The following is a 16,082-nucleotide window of genomic DNA, read 5'->3' on the forward strand; positions in this document are numbered from 1 at the left end:
CCTGCTGTATATGGAGACTGCAGCTCCAGTGGCTGTGATCCCAAACAGGACAAACATCAGGTTTAGACTCAATCATGTTCATGCCCATGACTGGATAGTGAAGGAAGTTAAAGATAAGTGGCTATCGGTGTCTCTCATCATTTTTTGTTGTAGATCACAAAGGTCAGTTGTGTTCTGCTATCATTAAGCAGAACTTGGTGAAAACGCCTGGTTTGACACATAGCAAGACTTACAAAGTTGAAAACCTTCTGATAGGAAGATGGGGACTTTGAGATGGAACACAGCACAGCAGCTCAAACAAACTTACAGATGTGATGTGATGCCACTACTGAGCAGTAGGACGTTAGAGGCCCTTTTACCGCGACTCAGGAGTCGGTTTGTCAACTTAAGCTGTATGTTGATGGAACAAATGCAAGTGAATATAAGTGACTATTGCGCAAAACTAACATGACCAAATAATTGCACACACAGGAGAGTTTCTGCCTTTTTTTGCACCTTGTGGGGTACATATTTAATACAGAATAGACGTGCTGCGATATTAACTTAACTTATATTAACTTAATTGATCTTATACATATTTTTGCCCATCTGTAATGTTGTGAAATTTCTTTATTTTCCTCTATCAACCTCTAAAGGAAAGAAAGAAAGACAAAGAGTTGCTGTGTGGGAAAGTCAGGAGTGTGTTTGTGCGTAGTGTGTGTGTTTCCCACAGAGAAAGAAAGTCAGCGAGAGAGTGGGCTTGTTTTCAACTTTGATGCTTTCTTTGTACTTCAGTCATATAATTCACACAATGAACATGAAAATTCATACTGAGAATATACTGTCAAGGAAACATTTTTTGATGTCAAGGCTCAGTTTCACAGCTGAAAAAAAAAATAACAACAGCAGGGAGAGATCAATCACTCACTCCCCCTGCAGAGACACCACAGATGGATGCTAAGGTGGTGGGTGAGAGGTTCACAGGTAAGAGCAGCTGGGAGGGAGCAGGTGACTCTTAAAGCTTAGGAATCCTCTTCAGGCAGAATTCTTTGCAACAGGTTTGAATATGATTTCACAATAAAGAGTCTAAGCACATGCATTTACTCACAACATTTAATATTGCCAGCCTTCATTCGTCCCGCCTCGTTTCTCGTTCCAAAGCTCCCATCATCCTTCTCTTCTCTCCTAAATCCCACCCTGGCCCACAACTTTCCACTCTAAAGCCTACAATTCTTTTGTCTTTGTCCAACAGCCAAATCCAACCTGTCGATGATACTCCCGGCTTCAAATGCACACACTGTGTTTTGTGACTTAATCCTGGGGGTCATATCACAACAAACACACGGTACCTCCTACAGTCAGTACATCAGTCTTGACCTGGCATAACCAGAGTCATATTTTGGTCATGTTTGCTGAGGCGGTAGTGGGAAAATCGAGATTTGTTTGTTGAAGTTTAAAGTAACCAAATATTCTGCGCAGGTGATAGCTCACGATTTTCTGGCATTTCACTTTTTAAAACACTTTTACATGTAACATGTTTGTAAAGATGAACCCAACAAAGGATCAAAGATCTGTCCTCACATTTGGAATTTAGGAATGAGCAACATATTCATATAAAACTAAATTAACAGTCCTAAATTTGGATTTGGACGCAAATACCCTCTTAAAGATGAGCCTCAAGATTACACAAAGGAACCAGGATCCAACTCACAGTCTTTTTTTCAATTATTTTTCACACAGTAAGCCTGGAGCTTTGTGGGACCCTGGATTTTTAAGGGCCTTTTAAAAGTTGCTAGTTCATGCAATTCATGCAACCTTGCATGGGTCTCCCCACCACACACATTCTCATTTGTTTCAGAATAAGAAATACATTCTTTGTCCCTTACTGTCATATTCTAGTGTTATGTTGACATGTTTTAATACTATAAGCTCTTTAGTTCATTTATTATGTAAGTGTTATTGTGTTCTGAAGCAATCCAAGATTAGCAGAATGGTGAAGTATTTCAATCTCCTTTTGAATCTTTTGAGAAAACAAACAAACAAACAAACATACATATTACTATGTTCACATCTTGACATACATATATCTGCACTATAACAGGGTCCCATTGCATGCAGTGTATTTATCAAGCTCCAGTCTGGAGTCACTGTTTGTGGTGTCATTAATCCAAGTGTCTGCAGGGTGCACCCATATCCTCATTGCAAATGCATTTAAGGGAGGATTGTGCAAATACCACTGGAGAAAAACATATGTTTCCTTCAATAGAGTCTGATTATGTATTCTCATGCTCTGAAAAGAAGGCAAAAACAGAAAACAGAAAAGCACTTTTTATCATGTAGACATTTTTTTTGCAGTCTGTGTGACACACTACAGATTTTCACTCTGTAAATGTAATTTTGTAGTGCACACATTCAAGGACTAACTGAGACTATAGATACCAGCTTATAAATTAGTTTTGGGACAACATAAATCGTTAATAGCCTTGCTGCTAAGAACTATAAGGCAGACTAATGTGCCGACATAAGACTTTGGTCCACAACATGATCTCATGGTCTCCTGGCTTATGTCTTCTTTTCCAGGAAATTCAATTTTTCTCTTGCTGTTGTTGTCTGACCTGAATAATTTATAGATGCTCCCTAAATCCCAGAAGATGACACACTGTCTAAAAACAGCCTCATTCACTTCATGGAGCGAGCTCCATTCCCAAAGCTGTTATAGATTTAAAGCTGTTTTAATTCTGAATATTACATCTGGGGAATGTTTGGGCTATATTCTGAAAGCATGTTTTCATAATTTCTCTGCAATGATACAGTTTTCTAAATATACTTAACAAATAACGAATGGACTATTTAAATCTCAGTCTAAAACCAGTTAGGATGAAACATTGCAACCTCAAGGAGTGGCTAAAAACCCTTTCCTTTTAGACAATCTAACATATTACTCCCAATTAAACAGTGAGTTGAAATTTATTACTGTAAACTAAGAAGCCCAGAAAATATATTGAACACCGGGGGCTTGTACAAATAGCAGCAGATATGTATCCAGAAAGCAGGCAGCTTGCTAAGATGAATCATTACAACTACATAAACTGGAAGCTAAATGTGTGGGGGCCACGTCTACGAGTCTGTGTTACAGAGAAAACCAAGGGAGGTGTGATCAATTATTAATTTATTTATCACACCCACATATACTTGTTTTTGATACTTAATGAGGACTTTGTGAGGACTTCTGACTAGGGGGTTACACATGGTGACACTACGTGACACTAAGGCATGGTTTTAACTCACAATTTTTGGGGTGATACAGAGATTCCAAAAATAAACAACTGTCAAAATCTACTTCTTCTTCTTTTCCCCAGCCACGTTTTCACTTCTCCCAGGCCATATATTTACTGCCACTGCACAGACCTGCCATTCTCCATCTTTCCATGAGATGCCCTTTGACATTTCCCTTCTGCACATCTTCCCATTTTTTTATTTTTTTTATTGGTCCTGCAGATACCTGGCCTACTTTGCTCACTTCTCACTTGCAACTCATTCCACCAATGGTTTGGACCTTAAATAAATTGTTTATTGACTCCACTATTAGTAAAATTGTTTAAACTAAAAACACAAATTTTCTTTAAAATTTTCTCTGGTATTTTTGGACTTGTTTCAATTGATAAAATCTTGTAACCAGATGCAAAAAAAAAAATTACATTGTGCATCAGCGTTGATACCATGAAGATTCATGGTGGAATTGTTAGGTCTCTGTAGATAATATTATAAAAAGTATGATCTAGACCTCAATATGGAAAGTGTCATGAGATAACCTTTGTTATGATATGGCACTATATAAATCAAATTGAATTGAAGTGGAATTCCTTCATAAGCTGCCAGCTGTCCTCATTCTAGTGCCAGAAGAACTTTACTTATCCTAGCTGTGATGTGCCTTCAGGCAGCCAATAATATTGGTGATGCAATCTGATGTCATTGCCAAGGAACTCAGCAAGGACACCCATTTCTTTGTCCTTTAAATTGAGAACCTTAGACATAGTGGCCATGTGGTTTCTTAATTTAGTTGAGGTTAATGCTTTTGGGTGGTTTGCCCCACAGCTTCCAGCAATATGACGAAATCTGATCCTCTGAAGTAAGTGCTTGTGGTCTCCCAAACATGAACCGGTTTTCATCGGACACGTTAACAACAGTAACTCCATCACTGACAGCATTGCTTACAAAGCTCCTTCTCAAGGTCAGACAAAAACTAGCTGTACACCTGAATATGTCAATGAGGTATCGCAGTATAAAAGCATCAAGAGACCTCTTGGATATTTCTCTTCTACCATTAAAAGGGATCACCTCAGAACGTGTCATCTTAGCAGATTTTGCCCAGTACTTCTCACTTGATTCTTCTTGTTTTGAAGGAAATGGCCTGTCCTCATCTATTCAATGTATAATTTTTTTAATTAGGCCTGCAGATTTTAGCATTTGAGATGGAGTGGAGGGTAAACACACTGCAGGTATCTTTACTTAATCAAAGAGGTTATGTGGTGTAGTAATGCAGGACATTCAGGGATAGCAGTGTATCTTTTCAAGTTTGCTCCTCCTTTTTGGACACATACAGATTTCCTTTTTGAAGGTCCTCATGGGGACTTCCTAGAGAACTACATGGACCAGTGTGCATTGAGGTCCAAGTCTATACCAGGACTAAAAAAACATACACCCTGATGGGGATTAGAGCATACTCAAGGATACATTTGTGGCTGAAGCTAAACAGCATCCAAGATAAAGCTGAGGATGGAGATTGTTTTGATTTATTTACAGTTCAGGAATACATTAAGGATGGAATAAAATGTCACTTTGACATTTTTACAGTAAGCTGTTAAGCACAGCACCTTGAGCACGGTGCTGTCAGTCACAGAAAGTAATTTGCTAAAATTGTCAACTATTGGAAAATGAGACATATTTCTCTCTTAGTTATTGACATCCAGAGAACTTTAAAAGAATGACTAATATATGATAATATTAACTTATGTATTATACAAAGCATTGCAATTTTTTTTATATTTAAACAGCAATATACTAAATCAAGTGATATGTTTCACACTATAAATCACTGACCACATTGAAAATCATAGGTGGGTATGGTCTGTCTTGTAGGTTTTGCTACTGCTGCGCCCCTTTAGGAGACTAACAGCTAGTCTTGGGTCTGAAATAATCGCTTATGTTTTGTGCTTCTCCCATTTTAGTGAATAGTCACTTAAGTAAATATAACACTAATTTTTCACAAGCCTAGGATCTTCTTTCTTCTTTTTCTTCTTGATCTTTGTTCAAGACCTGTCAGACTCAGAAGCAACATAGAGATCTGGCAACACAGAAATCTCTTCTCGCTGTTGATACTAAATTGGTGGTCTGGTTTCACCAAATTATGTAGCAACTGTATCTGTTAAACCTTATCTGGAGCAACTTGTCTAAAACTTAAATAACTTTCTGAACCATGATATTCACAACACTTCCAAACAAGGTTGGGAGATCGGGTAGAAGAAACTTCTAAAATAGGCCTTAGAAGACAGGAAGCATTGACCATTTCATATCATTGGCACTGATTGAAATGTTGTATATTCTGTACTGGGATCTTTAATAGCAATACCACCACAAAAATGAAAATACTATGTGAATACTCCAAGTCAATGTCATGTACACATTTAACATAATACTAGGTCTGGTCTCCTTTAATTGCTGGTATTTCTGATAGAAAGGTCAGTCTTGGTCTAAATCCATGAGCATCATTCAGTCCTGGCTCTGTTCACTTGGCAGTTTAGTCGTGTCACTATATCTCAGTTTCTATTTCCATCACAGATACTGCAGGCATTCAGAAATATAAATTATCTAGCCTGGGTTCAGTTTGGTTAATGCTGGATTTGCGAGCAGGCACATATTAAATTAAGCATATTTAGTGTTGAAATTCTCACTCCCGTTATGATTATATAACCCAATTTTCCCAAATTCATTAGCTTATCTGCTATTTTAACAGCTGGTGTCCCCATGGAGATCATGAAAGTGTCTTCTTCTTTAATGTGTGGCTTTCATTCCCTTTCACATTGCAGGCTCCTCTCTGATTGAAGGTCATATGAATGACACACTAGTTTTCCCACATGATAATCCTATGGAAATAACATGGAAATTACCGTTTTGCTGCCAGTGTTTTGCGGCTAGAGACTGAAGTATTCAAATTTGCGAATCATTATTGAACTATAAGTCCTGGAGAGTATATTGAAGTTGCCCTGCAATGACCTTCACTAAGCAGTTCATCGCCTTGTTTTAATGGCTTTGGTTTCACTGGACAGGGCAAAGGTGAAACACAATCACAGATGTGATTACGACAAACTTGACCTCATGAATGACTCAAAGTTATCCTGTCAGTTAATTGCAATGTGGTGAGTGATCGTTAAACCATGTCAAAACACATCTACACATCTACTGCATACGAGAGGACTCTTACCAGATTAAAAAATGTAGTCTCTGCAGGTAGATAACCAATGAAAGTATTTTCCAGCTCACATTTGGTGAGATTACATGGTTCTGTGGTTTGTGAGAAATTCTGCAACCTATGGACACATGAAACCCTTTCAAAGCCAAAATGCAAAAAAATGTTATTCATACATAAGAGATCTTACTGGATCGGTGTTATCATTGTCTACAATTATAGAGAATTTAGCTTTAATAGTTATTTTTAATGTATAGTCACCTTTTTCAGCATTTGTAACTACTACTACTTTTTAAGAAACTTTACTGAAATATTGGAAATGACTTGTAAAGACAACCAGACTTTCTGTGCTCTGTAGCATTCTGTTAAAGGATATTTCACCCTCTTCACAGTAAATCTTTTTTTGACATTTTGATCTACTACTAAGAGCCTATAATTAAAATAACACCACACAAGATTAGGACACATCTCTAAAGACATTGTTAGACTTGTTACATGTGTATCCTTTTGTTGAGGGTGATTCAAAATTGTTTGATCCAACTAGTCTAAGGTACAGACAATTTAAAGGCCTCGCCAATAACTGCATTGCACTTAAATAGTAACAAACCGTCAAGAAAAACACATACTCGACTAAACCTACACATGATACAGCCTCTATGCTTGACTCAAACTGTTATCTCATTGTACTTAAGAATTATATAGAACAAACTGTATCTTCTGTGGACACAGAATAGAGATGTAGTAAAACATGGCCACAATATTTCCTTTTCTCTCTTTGGCCACTTTGGGACTTTTTGTGCTGGCACTTTTATATGCAAACGCTAAAAAGGCCTTATCACTGTGGAGACCTTTTACATTGAAGCAAAACTGCCTGCCAACACGACTTCATCAAGGATATTTCGGGGAGCGCGTGCATACATGTATTTCTCACATATATTTTTAGGCTATTAGAACAGTAATTAATTCCGATCAACAGACAGCAGGAAGGATTATGCAGAGAAGGTGAGAAGGAGGGAGGGAGAGACATGATAATTACACTTAGTATGTGTAAGTGTGTGTGTGTGTGTGTGTGTGTGTGTGAGAGAGAGAGAGACAGAGCAGATTAGATATGAACAGTGCAAACTCATGCCTTGCTAAATCTGACAGGTGCAATTGCAGTAAAGATTTATGGAAGTGTATCTTTATGCAATTGGACTGTGACATTAACACTGGACATTGACTCTTACAGGCAGCACCCCGCACCATTTGACATAATAATATAATTTACATATGGCTCATCATTTTCTGTTTGAACAGATTCACTGAATATTTTGAAAGGGGTAGATTAGTTTAAACACCACCTGCTCTAAAATTTTAAATAACATTATTATAGGCTTTGAAAGGCTGAATTTTGCAGGAGCTGTTGGCGAGGCCATAATTGGGTAACTGGTATTGTGGACCTGCAACCAATATTATTTCAAATAAAAATAAAGATACTACTCACACTCATGTTTTATTTAGACCATGGGCTCCATTACACTAACTACTGTAGCTTGCTGTTTGCGAATTACCCCATCAATCAACATGAAGCAACCAACACCAGACCTGCATTGCACAGCCAAGCCACAACCAGCAGGCCAACCACAGCCTAACTTCAGTTACATTTAGCCAAATAATTCCCTCTGCCTTGCAACAGTCTTTGTAGAAAATAATCACCTGTTACACCTTTGCATTGTACTGTCATATCATTTATTGTTGGCTAAAATTAACACTGTTTGTCGTAAAACATAAGTATCATATGGCTCACGTTAGCTGGTGAAGTCATTTGAAAGCTATATCTACCTATAGTGTTTTGCTTACAATAGCAGGCTAAGGGATAACCTGCCAGCTCAAACCAGCATGTTAGCCTTTTGTTAGTGTCAGGCCGGAACTCAAACAGGACCAAGAAGCTGGAGATGTCAGGGAGCATATTTATTGAAGGAAACAAAACCTCTCGACAGAGTGAGGCGAAACAAAAGGCTATGGAAACTAACCTTAAAGAGTCTCAGAATGGAGAACGAGGCCAAACTAAGTATAACAAAGAACACTAAGAAGGAAACACTATCGGTTATGCAAAATTATCAAAATCAAAAGCACTCTCAGGAGGAAAATCAAAAGGCTACAAAACATTAACTAAAACCACTACTAGCAGAACAGGTAACAAACAAAAACTCTCCTAAAAGGTGGAGGCTAGACAAATCTATACACTTAACTAATAGTGATGTGTTGGTCGCGAACGATCCGGTTCTAAGAGCCGGCTCTTTGAAGTGAACGACGTTGGGAGCCGATTTAGAGAGACTTTTTTTTTTTCCCTTCTGTGCCTCACTGTCTCCTCCTCCTGACACTCTCCCTTATGCCATGCCTGTTCTCCCACAACTTGACCAATCACGTTCGGCTTTCAATTAAAAAAGTGGAGGAAAAAAAACTCACGGGAAAAAAACTTTTTTTCTACACTTTTTTTGTGTGAAAGCTGCACGAATTGGTCAAGAGTATAGCAGCATCCACGGCAGGGGTGACAGACACACACACACACGGTCGCGGAGGACAAACACGACAGGAGGGAGGCGAGAGATTTTTTATTACATAGTACATTATTTTGGTTGATAAATTAATTAAATAGTTAGTACGTTTTATTTATATAGCACATTTTTACACCGCATGCACTGACCAAAGTGCTTTACAATGTCAAAAATAAAATAAAATATAATAACATTTAAAAATAGAAAATAATAATAACAGCAATAATAATAAAATAATAATTAATTAATAAAACCAATTAATAAAGTGTGAGGAGCCGTTTGGGAGCCGAAAGAGTACTACTTATAGTAAGCGAAGCCAAAAGAACCGACTCTCCAAAAAGAGCCGAAATTCACTATAAACTAAACACTAGAAACCAAAAGCAAGACTAAGAAAGTTACAACCAAAAATCACTATTTCAAGGCAGAAACAGAAACTTACGAACAAACACACATTGACTATGAACAAGACTTGGAGCAGGCTTGGGTGCATGAACCAAAGACAAGGCACAGGACAAAGAGAAACACAGAACCTATATAGACACACACAGATGGGTAATGGAGAACAGGTGGAGACAATCAGGAATCACGACAACAGGTGACACACAAGGGAAGGGCAAGTGATCTGAAACGAGAGGGCAGGTAAATTTCAAAATAAAGCAGGAAATGACGAGACAGAACAAAAACCCAGCTTGACTTCACCGCAGTGTGACAGTTAGTCTAAAGTCACAGCTAACATTATGGCATGTGAGATCACATTATGTCAGAGTAAATGTATTAACATATCACACCAGATCTGAGAGGGAAGTTGACTTGGATTTGCACTTCTTCTCTTGAATTATTGTCCTCACAAGTTGGATTTTAAACAAGTGCATACACATATTCACACAACATACTGTACATAGGTGAGAGCCCCACTTCTCTCCATTACAACAGTGCATCATAGCTTGCCTCCACAACTTTACTCTTCATAGGGAAGGGACTTATCAAAAAATTTAAAGTTTTCTGTGTAGCTTGATACTAAAATTGAAGATGTAAATGAGCTCAGCTGCAGTTGAGTTGAACCTAATGAACTACTGTTAAATTAGATCCTGTTACTGGGTTTGTTTTGCGCATATTTGGAAAGCAGTGGAGCACATAAGTGTCTTTTGCTACTGAACATGAAATATTTGTTATGTAACTGCAATCAGAAACTCTTCCCACACAAAGAAATTATATGTGAGGGAATATTTGTTAAATTATGAGTTCAACAAAAAGATCAGTGATTGAATATGAAAGGCCCACCAGAATTTACACAGAACACCATTGCAAAGTTTTTCACATTCAGTCTGGATCATAGTGGTGGCCTTACTGACTGTGATCTCTGGAGCCATAGCTAAAACGCCAATGCCAGACAGTGTATATAGGAAGCTGCCTGACTGTATGAATGTTTTGGTAACCTCTCTTTGTACAAATCTGCAGTGGTTTGGTTATACTGCAGATAGCTGTCAGGCGCATGCATTTCAATGTGGCAAAGTTTCTTGGCTGACTTGTAAATGAGCTCCACTGGCAGTATTTAACTCTTAACATTAAATTGATGGTGACAATGTTGTACTTGGATTAACTGAACTCCAACATTCATCATTCAAACATTATAGTCATTATAAATCAATGCTTATACATATATACCATACTATTTCTGTGGATGTGTATTAATGTGAATCCCATTGCAGATTATTATACTTTTTACATGAAAGAAGATGTGGGTGTAAAAGAGCTGCTTCGTTGGTTTCTGTGCTGACTCCAAAAAAGTTGGATGCTGTGAAATGTAAATACAAACTAAATGCAATGATTTGCAACTCCTGTTCAATTAATTGCACAAAAACAAGATGAAGATTCAGATTTGAATGCACCATGTGTTGGTGCAACATGTTCCAAAAAATGTTCAGACAGGGCCATGTCTTTTTCTGTACATTAGATTCCCATGTACAGCCGCATGACAGTTACACGTAGTGAGTTGCATGCTGTTCACTCAGCTTGTTACATTCAATTACCTGACTGATTCAGTCAATAATGTGTCAGCTGCATTCAGTTTGCTTCAGTTTAGAGGCTGCTGGTCATCTCTGTTGTGCTTTCTCGTTCATTCACTGTGGATTGATCTGTGCAGCATTGCACTTTGACCTCTAGCCCTTTGCCCTGGTTGGTTCTGGGCTAGTTGCCAGGTTCCTAAAGTGTCAGCCTTTTACTGTGCACTAGCACCAGCTGAAACTGGCCGTTTACCTAGTGTTAACTGATTCAACTTCTAGTTCCCCAATTGTTTGGTCTTTAAAACTAAATTAGTTTTAAGCAACCCTGATCTCAAACAGTAGCTAGAAGTGCTACAGCGTATAAACTTTAAACAAAAATGTACATTTCCTCCCTTTTCAGATATTACTCACACACACTCATAATGGGAAAGTCTTTTTTCAGAACTGCACTGTAAAAATATTCAACAACCTATAATTTACCAAACTTCCTAGATTCATTTGAGCCAAGAGTTAAAGTTGTGTATCATCTGCATAGAAGTAGCAGTAAACAATAGTAAAATTGGACAAAACATTTCTTTTAGGCACTTTAAATATCTGAAGAACAGATATGTATAATCAGCTACAAAACTTTCTCTTTGCAACCAAAAAGGTTGCAAAATGGTGTGGGGTTTTGCCAAAATAACCAATAACAGACCAACATACCAAGTTAGCTGTAAATTACTGAACTGTCCAGCTTTTATTCCAAGTGGTAATAGTATGACTACAAACATAAAAAGAATGATCAGTTATATATAATTAATAGTGTTAAATCACATCCACTTTAGAATAAAGTCCAATCCAAACTTTTGAAACAAGTAGGTACAAAACAAATTGGGCACTGTGGTGGCACATTTACCCATTCTCGTGATAACCTTCAATGATAATGGTCAGATTCCCATTATGGTAACATTCATTTGTCAGGGTGAGACACAACTGAACTTTACCTTGTGTGTGTGAGGACTTCTGATCCTTCAGCTGAAATACTTGGTGTTCTCTGAGTGGTATTCTTACAATTGTATGCTCATATTGTCTTCTTAACCTCATTTTATTCTTTTTCTGTTGAATAAATCAAAGATAATAAGTAATTTCCTCCACAGGCATCCACTGCATTAAAACATGACTGAAACCCAGTCCACTTGGTGGCCAGAGACTATGGAACCACTTCAAGTCCCCTTTAAGTGGAGTAAAATACTTGCTTGTTCCATGAACAGTATAAGAAACACATGAGTTGATTTCCTCTCAGTGGCAATGAGCAATAATGGAAGATGCATTTCTGATGATATAATGTATCACCTGAGGCAGTACCCAGGCATATATAAAACCTTTGATCTGATTTAAACTAGATTTACTGTAAAGATGAGCCTAGGATGTACGTATGTCTGTGCATTTATGCTGTGCTGCTAAGGCTTATGCCACACCAACAGCAGTATCTGATGTATGGTTCCTTGTAAATCACTGCGTGCCGTTGACACAACATGGTAATTCTGTGTTGAGGAAAGCAGCCTCTAAAGAGCTTACAGCCTAATATTCACGCTTCTGTAAATGTCTCTATGCAAAGCCTTTCTTGTAGGTGTTTCGATGCTTAAGCGAATGTAATCCCCCGTCTTCCTGTTAAACCAATTGGTCAGAGAAGGATTTCTGTAGTCTTTGTAGCAAAGTTTGAACTTTTTTTTTTGGGTGGGGGGGTTATTAGATTGAGTGAATTACAGGAGGAATCCTAAGAGTCCAGCCCCACAGCCTGAATCTGTCACACTGAGCTGATGTGCTTCTTTGTTTCTTGTTTTGCTCCCCGTGGTCAATGCCTTTAGAGAGCCGAACAGGCCGAAGATGTTGAGGAGCTTGACTTTTGTGTGATAACAAAAGTCATGAGATGTTTGTTCACTATTTTACTATACTTTTAATTTATTTAGTCGATATCTGACTTTTGACAACTATTGTTTTTGACTCAAAGTGACATCATAGTAGAAAATAGGAAAAAAACAAAATGAGATGAGGCATGATGAGACATTAATGGCAATGTCATTTTCACAGAGCATCTTGAACAACATTTCTGAGTTTATTATCAGACTTTCACCACAAGACCTCCACACCAGCTGTATTCTCACCATATGGGAATAAATGTCAAAACAATGTGACAGTCCAAAGCATTCGATCTCTTTCAAAACTGTCAAGATTGAACAGAGTTATGTTTTCTGTTGACTACCAATGAGGCTATTCACACGTGTCACACATATTTAATCAGCCGTATGTTTTACAGCAAGGTACACATGTCCTACTATGACATGCTATAAACATTGTTACATGTCTCCATCCCTAAAGGTCAAGGTCTCAAGGATTAATTCATCCCCTATAAGATGACCTGCCATATTATGTTTATGTGGAAAGCTTGCATCTACTACATTTCCATATGCAGCAAAGTTGAAATCATATTCTTTTGAGAGAGTATGATTATCTCCACAAGCCACAGTCCCACTAGAAGTGAGCTTCAGATGCGCAGTATGGGATCCAGAGGGGTTAGGGTACAGCAGTATGTTTCAGTTAAAGACATTTAGTTGCCATTTTCTCTTGTAAACTAATTCATTTTCTCGCATGGTTCAGCTCTGCAGTCTGTTCTGTTTGTTCTACTGTGGCAGTTGACTGTACTACTTGGTTTATTGTGACAGCTGTGGATATTTGCATTGTGGTATTTGAAAGCCTCCTGGTACAATAGTACATTTTAGCATTTTACTATATCTATGCACATGCTAAGAATGCTGCTTCAGTGGCTCCATACTGAATGTAAAATTGCTTAAGAAAGAAATGGCTCTCTAACATTAGTACACTAAAATAAAGGAAACCAATTTGTCAACATGAAGCACATTTCAGTCTCCAGTAAAAATTAGTCAAAATGTCACTGAGTAAGGCCTTTGTTTCATTTACTTGGCAGCATATTTAGTCTTTTTTTTTTTCTTTTTTTGGTGCTGCAATGTGAATGGAACATACAGATAGATAGTGGAGAAAGTGATCGTGCATGTGGTTTGGAGCCATCATGGACATTTTGATACTTTTTGTACACCACTGAATTCCAATAATAATTGAAAAGAATTCAAGGTGTCGACGGACTGTTTTTTTGTGAACTCCAGACGTCAAAACCACATTTTAAGTAGTAGTAGTATTAAAACTATAAATTTGCCATCCAGCAGACACAAAGCATCTTTACAATCCACCGAGTTGTGTTTTCAGCCACCTAAGTTTTTTTGTTTTGTTGTTTTAGTTGTGTGTTTTACTATAGCTGAACAAAATCAGTAAAGCTGAGGGTTGAAAAAAACAAAATAATAAGCTGAAAGATGCTAAACGGCTCCAGAACTGAGAACTGTAGAGTTCAGTGATAATTTGTTGGATCCAGGTATGTTAAGTCTGGTAAGCTGAACAATATCAGACACAGGATGCACACTGAACACAAGTGAAGAGACCGAATAAATTAAACAGTTTATTGTATCCACAAGGGGGAAATGTGCAGGTAAGTAGGAGTTCTGTCTCCACCAGCCCTGCACCACCCTGGTGCAAATGTAAATTAGCTGAATGTGGCAGGTGAGGGGCGGTGAGGTTCTCCTGAAGCACATGGAGAGCAGAGTTAGGCTTAGTTCCCACAAGCAAAATAAAAAGACTAGCACTACCATTGGTTGTAGTGTAGTTACCACTAGGGAGACTGACCCCCAAATTCCACTGGACGTGGATATGCAACTGTTTTAGTCAATGTATCAAACCACCAGCTCCGCCATGGTCTGATTCAGAAGGGGGCCTCTGCTCGGCTCTGCATTAAATATGCGGCTGTTCTATTTTTGACGGACGGCACGAGCAGCCGGCGTCAATTTACACAGAGCACCTCAAGCGGGCGGAAGCCAGACACAGAAAAAGCAAAGAGAATCCGGTAGATTTTCAAAATAAAATACCCCATGCACACTGTTGTAAAAACAGACAAAAGCAAAACTAATGAACTATGTAGCATATTTACACATATAGAAGCATATTTAGAAGACCATACATCAGCCTGTCATCAACACAGAACCCCCTCAAAAAATGCTAAACTCGTTTTAAAAAATGCTGAGAACTGGGTGGGCTACGTGCGTTTAGTCAGTCCTTGTTAAACAGTAGGCCTTGCTCGTGCGTGGCGAGGAAAGTCAGATTAACATTAAAACGGCATTACATATTAATGTCCAACGAGGTATTTACATGTAGGCTACAGGCTACGCGGAGACAGAAGGCGAAAGTTTGTCTCTTGCCTCGTACGATTTTACTTTCACGAGAGGACATTGCTTCGAGACTCTCAGAAATGCAATGTGGGGTGATGAAGTATAATTTAAAAAGTACAATTTACTTACAGAAGTGACTTTTTGAAAAAATGACGCAATAGTCGTTTGCTTTTTTGTTGTCCTTCTCATCATGCCATGCCGTGCTGAACGTGCAGCTAGTGTCCAAGTGATCAGTTGGTAACCGTGGCAACCAAAGTCGACGACGACTCCACACTCTTTGCTGCACAGTCCACAACGAGTCACTTGCTTGATGCGTACGCGTTGTTACACACAACGCATGCACATCAGCACACACCTCAGTAAACCAATTTATTTGTTAATTCATATTTTGGTTTCCTCGGATGCTTGAATCAGAAGATTTGAAGAGACAAAGTTTAAAAAAAAAAACAAAAAAAAAACAAAACGTTAGCTACATAAAAGGGGGTGGGACGGATCACGGTCATTCAAAAGTGGGTGTGTCATGACACACCTGACACACCCACTATCTGCGCCTTATATTTTGCTTGTGGGAACTAAGCCTAACTCTGCTCTCCATATGCTTCAGGAGAACCTCATCGCCCCTCACCTGCCACATTCAGCTAATTTACATCTTCACACCTGCAAAATTTGCACCAGGGTGGTGCAGTGCTGGTGGAGACAGAACTCCTACTTACCTGCACATTTCCCCCTTGTGGATACAATAAACTGTGAATTTAGCATCTTTCGGCTTATTATTTTATTTTTTCAACCTCAGCTTTACTGATTTTGTTCACCTATAGTAAAATAG

This window comes from Larimichthys crocea, chromosome XXIV, assembly GCF_000972845.2.
Source record: "Larimichthys crocea isolate SSNF chromosome XXIV, L_crocea_2.0, whole genome shotgun sequence".
In the NCBI taxonomy this organism is placed as follows: domain Eukaryota; kingdom Metazoa; phylum Chordata; class Actinopteri; family Sciaenidae; genus Larimichthys; species Larimichthys crocea.